This window comes from Octodon degus, unplaced genomic scaffold, assembly GCF_000260255.1.
Source record: "Octodon degus isolate 3935 unplaced genomic scaffold, OctDeg1.0 scaffold00050, whole genome shotgun sequence".
Taxonomy (NCBI): Eukaryota; Metazoa; Chordata; class Mammalia; order Rodentia; family Octodontidae; genus Octodon; species Octodon degus.
The window spans coordinates 3,908,617-3,916,419 of NW_004524626.1; the positions used below are offsets into that span (position 1 = coordinate 3,908,617).

The window sequence follows — 7,803 nt, forward strand, 5'->3', positions numbered from 1 at the left end:
ATCCCCAGTTCCGAAAAAAAAAAAAAAGAAAAGGAAAGAAAGAAAGAAAGAAAGAAAGAAAGAAAGAAAGAAAGAAAAATAAATGACTGATTTGCAATTCTTGTCTCTCATATTTTCACAGGAAATTTTATATTAAAAATTTAAGTTTCTTTGTGCCTGTAAGGAGTATGCTTTAGCTATGGTCAAGATTTGGGCAATGTCTAAACATGAATAATCAGTATTGAAAAACTGAATATCCTTAAAATCAAATGAAAGAGAAGTAATAAAAGCAAATTGAAGGAAATACAATTAAGAAAGGTAATAATAATATATGTCAGTTAGCAACAAGTGCTATGAAAGGAGAAAAGCAGTTTTAAAAATGTAGGTAGTGGGTCCTATTTTGAACTAAGTCCTCAGGAGATCATCCTAAAAAGGAGGGATCTACAAATTCATTTCCAGAGAGTTGTAGTAGGCAGTGGAAATGGCAAATGCCTGAGGAAAATGCTTGTTTTTGGGTGCTCAAGGTGAAAAATGAACCAATGTGATAGAAGTGTAACCAAGAAAGATAGTGACATGGGCTAGTACCTGAATAAAGAAGAAAAAATGGCCTTATCATTGCTGAGAATTAAGACACAAAATCCTTTTTCCCTGATTTTGCATTTGCCACTTTAATTTGACTCCAAGGACCTGGGAAAATTGAAATTCAGTCTTTGTTTATTTTTTTATTTTTATGAATTTAGGACAGGGTCTACAGGTTTTGCAGGGTGTACAGGGTCTCACTACATAGATCAGACACATAGTGATTCTTTTGTTTTCAGCCTCCCAAGTGCTGGGATTACAGGTGTGTGCCACCACACCCAGTCTTCATCGCTATCTGAGCACATCCTGGGGATGCGCCATCACTACACAATGGGGATTGAATGAAATTCAATCTTGTATCTATTGATGTCTTGCTTTGTGATATGGCTTTTGTATTATGAATTACACTTTAGAACATTTTGAAGCCAGTTTATGTTATATAATCTCTCCTGTAAAAGCAAACATATAAACACAAAACACAAATTTATGTGTGCAAGCAAACACAGACACACACACACACACACACACTCACAGAAATTCATACACATGCATAACCTGCTTAAGAATGTATTGTTAATACATTCTTAATTCACTATCTTCTGGGGGCCATGTTAACACCCTATTCTTTTCAATTTAACTCTCACTACTAAAAAGAAATGGATACCAGGCTATGTAGCAATATCAAAATATTTTATCTTAAAGTATGTAGGAATTGTATTCAGAAATTCCAGTGTGTAAATTTCCTACAAATATCAGACCTCTATTGCATTATTATCATTTCTACCCCATGTTTAAAGATTTTTGTTTTGTTGCCCGGGAATTGAACTCGGGCCTTGCACTTGCCAGGCAGATGCTTATACCACTGAGCTATCTCTGCAACTTCCATGTTTAGAAAAATACAACAATTTGTTCAGTAAACATGAAGAGAAAACACTGAATAAGTCGAAAGGGAAAACACTGTAGAAAAATATGAGCTTCTTGTTCTGTAATTATGTTGCAGCTTTCATTATATCCCCTGAGAATATCCAAGAATTATAAATAAGACTAAACATAAGGTTATAAAAATTGTAATAATGTCTTTTTTGAACAAATTATGTACAGTTTTATTTCCTTAAAGCTAAAAAAGCACTAAAGAAGGATTAACAAAAAATTTCAAGGAGGAACTATGCAAAAAATAACAATAAAACAGTAGGAGATTTATTTTTCCATCATGCAACATGAGTTTGGGTAACTGGGAGTCCTGCATTTTTATTCACATACAATAATTGTACATATTTACAGGATAATACTTAGTATCTTAAAAACTGCATGCAATGAGTAATTATAAAATCAGGATGATTAGCACATCTAATATTTTTCATTTTGCTAATATCCCTCAACATTCTTTCTTTTAACTAATTTGCAATTTATTATAATTACTGTTAATGATAGTCAAACTTACATAGATTTACATCACCCAAACTTGTTCTTTCCAGAAAACTGTACCATTAACAACTGTAAATATTTCTATAATTTTTTGAGGCCAAATATTTGTGATTTCATAGTTGAAACAAATTAGTATTTGTCTTTCTAGGGAATAAACCAGAAAGAAAAAGATAAATACCAATTGATTGTTGTATGGACAAAAAAGATTGCTATAGTTTGCATCTAGATAACTTCCCAAAGCCTCATGCAGTCATTGGAGTAGTCTTCTAAAGTTTGTGATATCAATTACTCTCTTTAAATTTTTTTAAATATAATAAAAGACAAACAGGACAAGAACAAAGATTTAAGATTTCTTGAAAGCAAGAGATAACATTCAATCATATGTTCTATCTTTCATAACTATATCTATTAATCTGAGCTAAAGATTGGACAATAAAAATAGATAATATATCAACTATTGCAAATAAGCAATTCTTTTTTGCAAATCTGTAACATATGCATTGTTGTATGTTATCCTGTTTCTGTCTTTATTTCTGATCTTTGTTCTTACGTTTGTTTTACTCTTCGAAATAAAATAAAATTATTATACAAATTAAGTCTGTGATAGGAACTCCAGTCGCACAATTGGTTAACACACTGTACTATACTACACTTTGTGATTAATTCATGATCTAATGCTGGAATTATGGGTGTGAGTGCTACACCCGCCCTGGGGCAGACAGTTGGAATGCAATATAAAGGAGGGAAAGAACATTGCTCTCTGTCGCTGCTCCTCCCTTTTATTCCTCTTGCTACTCTGCTGTTTTTCTGCCACCATGAACTGCTGCCCTCTGCCTTGTGCCTCTTTGCCTTGGAACCAGTTGATTATGAGCTGAACTCTCCACAACTGTGAGCTAAATAAACCTTTCCTTCCTTAAGTTTGAGTGTCAGGTATTTTGTCCCAGCAACAAGATAAAAGTAACCAAGACAAAATTGGAATGGGAAGAGTTACTGTGATGTTGCCTGTCCATATAATTTAAGAACCATTGGGATTAATTTGTCATATTTTGTGAGACTGGCGAAAGAACCAGCCCTTGTATACTGTAAACTGCATTGGAGGCTCTAGTTGGAGCCTGGGAAGTCAGAGTACTGATGGAAATGCTGCCAGTTAAGGTGAAGCTCAGGAGATTTATATTAAGAAGAATTTCCTTAGCTGATGACTCAGGTAGTATATTGTGCTTTGGGAGAAATTTGATCTGCACTTTTCTTGTGTTTAAAGATATTGCCTGGGTAGATTAGGAAAATTTTCAATGCAGTCTACTATTTTCAGTAGCATGGCTGCTACTAAAAGCTTTGGATGGAGCTATGTTTGAAAATAAGAGCAAAGAGCAAGTAGAATATGAAATATTTGTCCAGTGGGTGACTCTAGGGTGACTGTGAAATGCACGAATGAAATAGAGAATATTGTTGTTAAGAACAGAACAATGTGAAAATGACCTGAAGCCTTTCACCTGAAGATTAGTGCATTTAAATTACAGGAGATCCCTGTTTTTTAGTCTTGCTAAATATTCGTAAGTGAAATAAACCAAACACACGTGTGTAAATTTCATATTGTCTCCCTAGTGTAAGAACTCAAAAGAAGAAATAAAATGTGAAAGGTATAACAGATATACTAAAATGAAAAGAAATGGAACTTAAGGATTAAACAACAAAGTGGAAAGAAAGGAGAAAATATAGAGAAAAAGGTAGGAGTAAAGGCATGTGAGTATATATACAGAATAGCTGAGGTGTACTCAGAATTACCATCAGTTTTTTGAAAATAACAATTAATGTGTAGAATTTTCACCTTGACTAACTCCATATGCTAATATCTGCATCTAAGCAACTACATTGAGGACAGCAATGTGTAATACAAAAGCCATGCTTGAATGCCTGTCATCTTGGTCTTCTAATTTTGTACTATTTCTAATGGTATATCAATTACTAATATACTCTCTTTAATATAAATTTTTTAAAGATCAAAGAAAGAAAAGGTAGACAATAACAAAAATTTAAGATTTGTTGAAAGCAAGCAGTAATAGTCAACCATTCGTCAAATTTTACATAACTATATTAGTTAATCTAAACAACAGATTTAATGATAGATAATATATCAGCTACTCTTGTTCTGAAAATCTTTAACATATGTATCACATGTTACCCTGTTTCTCTTTGTTTCTGATTTTTGTTCTTGCTTTTGATTTTAATGTTCAGAATTAAATTAAACTAAAGTGGTGTCCCAAATTTTCTGATCAAAGAGATGATGGGGCCACAGAGGAAAGAGGTCGATGATGCATAGTGCACCTAAGGAGAGTCACCTAGAGAAAAAAATTCTCTCAGGCTTTCACAGACAACAAATTGATCAAGCAATGGGCATGACTCTTCCAGATGGCTGACACTGAGAAAAGATCCACAAGGTGCTGTACATGGTTCCAGGGTATATCCTGAGTGGATTTGACTGACATTATCAGATAGCAAAAGTTACATTTTTAGTTATATATAGGTCTTGATCTAACTTAGTCTTAACCACCCAGCAGAAAAGTGTAACCACGAGGTACAAAAAGGTGAAGCTATATCAATATGCTGAGCTGTAAAAAGCTCAAGTCAACAACTTCTGACAATTGCCAGTTCTGCTTATAACCCACACAACTATGGACTATTGGACTATATTGGGTTATTTTGCTGAATTCAAATGCCTACAATATTTAAACTGGCATCATGTATGCAAAGGTCCTTTAAATACTTCACCATATACAGCTTTTCTAACAGCAATGGAACACCCATCTCTGACAAAACAAAACAAAAAAGGGAGATGTAAATAGAGGACCTTTGGAGTGAAAAATATTTATATGTATATACAAAATAGTTAGGATAGATATACGGCTACTTTCTCTTAGTTCAATGAGAAGAAAGACTTGTACTAATATTGTTTAGACAAGATATCATGTCTGCATCTTGTCCTTTGAATAACTACTATGAAGACAATATGTATTAATTACAATATATTAATTATTTCAACTGTCCTACTGTTTTGAAACAGTTTGATTGCTATTTTATCTTTTTTTCTCAACCCATGAATAAAAAATTTTAAAAACAATGAGAAATAAGGACTGTGGTTTTAATAGTTCTTTTAATATGATTTCAATGTAATTTCAATATACATTTTAACAGGTTAGTCAAAGTAACCTGTGTTTTAATCTTGAAATTAGGTCATTCTTTGAATATTTTTTGCAGAAATGAGTGCAAACATAATTGTATATATGTAATTGTAACAATTTGAACCTGAATAGACCAAGATATGCTAACTTTCACAAATCTTCCAATGGAGACTATATTTAATAAAATATGTATGATTGTCAAGTTGACCAAGGGTATATGGTGGTGGAATTCAAACTGGTGGTCAACTTTTTACACACAGCTGAACTAAATCAGCATGGTGCTGGGTGTGGAAGGCCCACATGAGGATTGTTGCCAACAGTGTAAGCGGCAGAACTAGAGAAAAAGATGGAGACCACTAAGGAAGTTCTCCAGAGAAGCTGTTGGAGTTGTCAGAAGTTGCTGGTTGTCTTGTACTATTCTGCTGGGTGACACTTTCATCTAGATTTCCCGGTGAAGTTGGTTATTCTCACTGGAAGAGGAGCTTGGGACCTCATTCTTGCTGTGGATGGCTGTATTACATTTTGGAGAACTCGAGTTTTCACCTTGAACATTGCTTCCTGGCTCCAAAGCAGAAGATAGTGCATAGCTCAGTCTTATGGAGAAGCTTATCATGTTAACTTTCCTGATGGGAACATAGCTTTCCTCATCATTTGGGATTCTTGGGACAACACTGTTACTGAGGATGGCTGTGGTCCTTACATATTTGTTAGATTTATAGTTAAATCATTTTAACCCTTCACTTCCTATTCTAACTAAGCTCTGCTGTCATTGCTTAAGTATCTACAATGAACCTTACATTTCTGAGTTCAACGTTTGCTTCCCCTTTGAGCAAGGTAATTACTTCCTTTTAGTTTTACTTCCTTTTTATATTAATTAATTAGTGAGAAAGAATAGCAATGAGATAGTTTCAAAACAGGTTAGTCGGACAGTTATAATAATTAACACATTGCATATTGTTGTCTTTGCAGTAGTTATTCATAGTATAAGATGCAGACATGATGTATTCTCTAAACATTATTAGCTCAAAATTTCTTCTCATTGAACTAAGAGAAAGTAGCTGTATATCTAATGTTAACAATTTTGTATATACAGATATAGATATAGATATAGATATTTTTACTACAAAATGGTCCTTCATTTATATCCCCATTTTTTGCTTACATTTTTCAGAGATGAGTATTTCATTGCCATTCATATATTGTAGGTGTACAAATTCAGCCAAGTGATCCAATAGAGTCCAGTGGTCCATAATAGTAGTGGATTATCTGTAGGACTGGTAATGTCAGGAGTTGTTGACTTGAGCCTTTTACAGCTCAGCATATTAATATGGTTTTAGTTTTTATACTTCATTTTTATACTTTTCTGCTGGATCATAAAGACCAAGATAAAGCAAGACCTATATAACAAGAAATGTACCTTTTGTATCTTCCAAGGTCAGTCAAATCCCATCAAGATTTATCCTGAAACCCTGTACAACAATTTTTAGATCTTTTGTCAGTGTTAGCTATGTGGATGAGTCACAGCCATTGCTTGATGAATTAAGCAAGGTAAATACTTAAGTCAATGTATTAATTAAATAATCAAGAAAATAAACACAGCATTATCTATAGATCTCAGTATCATAGTTAAACATTTTTGTCTCCCAGTCTCACAATAGCTTTCCTGCAGCACCTGCTGGGCTGAAAGACTCACCTGGATGGGTTTTCTGAATGGAAGTTCTCTGTGTGGTAGGCTAAATTCCACTTTAGTCAGAGACTGAAAATAGGCTACCAACAAAGCCACTCATAACTGAGGAGCATGCAGGAATCTGACAACCACATCCTATCCAGACAAATGTTGCACCTACCAAATGCCTAGGAAAGAGAGAAATTTACAGCTTTGTACGTGTATTCATTAGACACATTACCTTCTTGTTGTTCCATCCTTGAACAAATAACTTCCCTATGGAATTTCTTCTACACAGAGCAACTTTTCTGATTTTCTATTCCCAGGACACTAAATTAAAAGTCATTTAATTTAGTCTCATTATTTCTTCTCCATAGAATATTATGGCTCCAGTGATGTAATATACATACACCTACACTCTGCTTTGAGATAAAGATTCCTCTGAAGTTTGACACAAAAAGGCATTTTAAATAGGTCCTTTGCATTACCAAAACCATGACTTGTGTTCTTCATGAAGTACACTATTTCTTTTGCCAACAAGGATATTCATTCTGATTTCTTATATGAAAATTAGTACCATAATCTTTTGTTCATTATTCATTTTCCCAAACAACTAAAAATATCCATAGCAGCACACTTTAAGAACTATCACTTCATTATGTACTTAAAATATTTGATAATTCAAAATGATCTACTACATGTAGTTATTTTATAACTATTCTGATATTAAAAATTTACAAAAAATCTTTTATTTATAAATATTTGTAGTACATATGATTATATTCATTGTGGAGAAATACATACACACAACACATTACAGTTCCCTTCTGGTTTTTTTTTTCAAAGTTTTATTGATAAACAGATAGCAAAGAGACAGTTTCAAATCCAATCGGAAGTACAGTTTCAACAAATAATACACTGCATATATTCTTCTTAGTGGTTAATTGCTGTACAAGAAGTGGACTTGTGATCCTATTT

At 33.3% G+C, this 7,803-nt stretch overlaps 1 pseudogene; it reads left to right on the forward strand.

Annotated features, from left to right (window-relative positions):
• Positions 1-5,459: 5,459 nt before the first annotated feature.
• Positions 5,460-7,803, forward strand: part of LOC101560727 — a 12,886-nt pseudogene continuing 10,542 nt past the window's right edge.